Raw genomic sequence first — 4115 nt, forward strand, 5'->3', positions numbered from 1 at the left:
TTGTAAACAGAGACAACTTGGACGAATTACATGAACGGCGGACCAATTCCTTCACAGTTTTCAGGACGACATTATTCCTTCCATAGAGTGAGATAGAAAATAATGAAACATAGTTACCTGGGACGGTGACCAAAGCTCACCCAACCTTTTGACGTTTACAAGTAGACAGTACTGGCACCACAGGCCAGTTCAAAGGGCTCCATTTCGGGCAGCATCCCAAGGTGGCAAACGGTCTCCAGCGACCTCTCAGGTATCTTGGTACATGATGATCGTAATTATAGCCATCGGTGCAGGTTGACCAAATGGCGACCTTCTTTAATTAATAGCAACCAAGTAGGGGAGAGGGGGGTACATTTGAACAGGGGGTACCTTTGAACATTTAAGATAACAGGCTAGAAATAATAGCATACCTGGTGGTTTCAAAATTTTTAGTTTGACAAAACTGCGTTGCGTGACGGTCAACTGTTATCTGCCATTTTAGTGTAACTGTTGATGAAGAGCAGTACTTTGTTACATTTGTGGGGTGGAAAGTTGGAATTTTTGTGAAGTTTTGTAAGATTTTTGACAGAAGCCTGTGTTTTGATATTATCTGCCATTCATTACAGAAGCAAGTACATTAATTTACTTATCTAATGTTGCCCTTTGTATTTCACAATAGTTTGTACTATCTGGGTATTACCAAATTCCGCTTGGTCATGCCGGTTGTGGCAGTTTTGAACAAAAATTAGGGGGCACATTTGAACATTGTTCTACCTCTACTTTTCTGAAACTTATAAGTACCACCAACATGTTTGTGTTCTCAGACAAGGAAGACAAATGTTCAGTGCCAACTGCTGATATTGTGTGTAGACTTTCTAATCCCACAACTTTTGGAGAGACAAAGCGTACTGCAAAAATTCTGACATTTCATGTTGATTTGCAGAATTTATGCTAGAACAAATTTTCTATCCAGTACCCGGTTACTGGTGAAAAAATGTAATTTCTTAGATCTCTTAGATTGCTAGTAGTAATAGGTTTTCCATTAAGCCTATCAGGTATGACGAGCAAAATTAAAAAGTGAATCATAATCATATTTTCACAGATATGCTACGATTATCGTATTCTTTTAATTTTTTTTTTCTGATCACACCTACGCCTATAGATATGTTGTCCACATATCCTTTTGTGTGTGTGTGTGTAACGTATAACGTACAGCATATATGCAGGCCCGTATTTAGGTAACTACTATTCTGTGCTTGAACACAGGACGTCACAATTTAGGGGGCGGCAAAATTTTGGATTTTTTTTTAAAGATTCACAATAAAGTTATATTTAATACTATCACACTCAGAGTTTCGCGCAAGAGCGAGAAAATGTGTAATTCGTTCTAATTACAGTAGTTATTAATTAGCTAGCTTATCTGATTATTTTTTTTAAAAAAAAAGTCATTCTCTCCTACTCCCACCCCAAGGGGTGAGGATGAACTTGAAAATACCCTTAAACTCAGCGACCTCGAAAACAATGAATTCAACACTAATATCTGTCGTTTTCGATTACTTTTAAACTCTCGCTCGCCTCACTCGGGAGTTGAGTATGACCTTGAAGTTGAATTGGATTAAAAATGTCACTATTCATCTCAGTGACCCCAAAAACTATGAATTCAACTCAATTCAGATGTGTTTCCGAAGGGGAGGCAAATTATTTAATGTTAGAGCACAGAGGCGCACAATATACAAATACGGGCCTGCATATATGTTTCAGCAATTGTTACTATTATTATTATTTCCTTGCCATACGCGATTGGTTAATTCTTGTGCCTTAAACCGTTAATGGTGCTTTGTTACATTAGCCTTGTTGTTCGTAAACGAATTCATCCTGAAAATAACGATTATTCTAGTAAAATAATGGTTTGTTCAAAACTGCCCCACGTATGTTCAAATCTACCCCATGCTTGTTTAAATCTACCCCCCAAGGGGGTACATTTGAACGACACCCCCTACGCCCTTGCACAGAATGACAAGATCAAACAAAGTACTCTATTTTACGGCAAATATAATGTATATTATATTTAGTTTTTGCTACAGTTCTAGGAGGAAATTTACTGAGTGTTTGGAAGCAAAAACGGATATTCGAAAACAGATGTTCAAATGTACCCCCCTCTCCCCTACACTTCACCAATTCTCTCACCAGATAGACGAAATTACACTGCAAAGTTGCTGAAACACTCACGTTCACAACAACGACCGCAGATGAGAACTTCACTGAAAGATACATTTGAGTCCCACAGAAGCAGGTGGAATCAGCCGGCAAGTAACAATAGATGGAGTCCCAAATTAAGGAATGGCAAAGGGCGGAGATTCACTACGTCAAGAGGAAGAGGCCATACACAGAGACAGTTCTTGGGGATGGACAATCAGACTTCCACTTACATCACAGCAAACGATTAGCGAGTATCAAGACAATCCTAGTAATATCCTGAATGAGCACGAGCTGAGTGTTCGTAGGTAGGTAATTGTAGTTCACTGCACGCACACTAATCTATTATCACTGTTCGGTCACGGTATCTCCTATTCAAAGGGTTCGTGATAGGAAACAATTACTTCACTGCATGACACGCAGTAATTTATGTCAAAAGACAGGCCGGAGAGCTACACCTCCATTCTCACCACCACCATGTTTTTTTTTTCAGTGCGAAGAGCTAAGACAAAGGGAGCGCGCGTATGCATCCCGCTCGCTCTCTGATTGGTCGCTCCTTACTACGTATCAGAGCGTAATACCGAAACGACAACTTTAATAATAAAATATATATGACTAAATACAAATAGAATTTACATAAATCAACGTCTATATATGTAAGTTTATAATAAATCCCTCCGTTTAAACAAAACACAAAAAATTCAAATTATTTCAAGCAGTGAGCGCTATCTTTTGAAGCTGAAAGATATCCGATCGATACAAGCCTTGGACATACAAAGAAAGTAGCATACTACGATTTCACATACTAGCTCAATTGTCGGCCATCTTGAGTCCTTCATGAGGGTCGAGAATTGAGAAAATAACACTAACTAAGAGCTGATTAACATCTCTACGAATAATCTCTTTGAGAAAATGTAACGCTTAAAGAGAAACGTTACACAACCAGCGAATTTCACGAACGAAGAGACCATAGCTGTCATCACATTTTTGTTCCACCAAGGAAAGTAACCAAAGTGGATGCTAAGTGTGCTCTCACAGGAACACTTTGTACTCCAGAGTTACACCTTGCTCATCAAAAAAGTTACAGAAATACTCGATATTCAAGAAATATGGGAATTGGAACTCTTGGATCCTGAAGAGGGGAATTCAGGTGGTCTGTTCGAGACTAATGTGAATTCCTTCCTTCAGATGAAGCAGAAAGCCTCTAGTTTTTCCGCTTATTGTAAAACCGAAGGAGACAAACAGATATATCGAAGAATATTATGCCCATGAAGGCATACGATTAAATTATAACATTAGAATTAACCCGGTATTGAGGCAATGTGCGAAATTATACCTCAATTCATTGTATCGAAAGTGAGAGCATCGCACAGATATGTCGGACAGTGTAATCTTTAGTGATGAGGTAACGTATCTTAGGTATATAACCACGGCAAGATGTGAAATTCAAAGTGTAGTCCCAATTAATGATGACCATCTGATTATCACTTACAGAGACATTGAAACTGAAAAGGTAGCATTAGAGTTTTCCAATGTAATACTAGCCGCATTTATTACTTCGTGAGCTAGACTTAAATTGTCCAAACTACTGACAACTGTAGGACCAGACAGAGTAATCTACTGTGTCACTGACAGCATCATGTACCTACAGAAAAAAGATGAGAAACCTTTGTTACCGCTCGGAAAATCTTTGGGTGATCTGACAAATGAAATACCAGAAGGTTGGGAGTTTAGATCTTATCGGTTTAGGCCCGAAAAATTAAGCTATGAGGCTAACAAATGCCGAAAGGGATGTTCGGCATATATTCAAAATTAGGTGATAACACTAAATGATAAGACCTCTCAGAAAATTAACTTTGAGAGTATCTATAAATTATTGTGTAGACAATTAAAGTCCACCGTAACAGAAAATCCAAATAGTATCGTGCGTAGACCAGGGT

Source organism: Thermobia domestica, chromosome 18 (genome assembly GCF_964235325.1).
Source record: "Thermobia domestica chromosome 18, izTheDome1.hap1.1, whole genome shotgun sequence".
In the NCBI taxonomy this organism is placed as follows: domain Eukaryota; kingdom Metazoa; phylum Arthropoda; class Insecta; order Zygentoma; family Lepismatidae; genus Thermobia; species Thermobia domestica.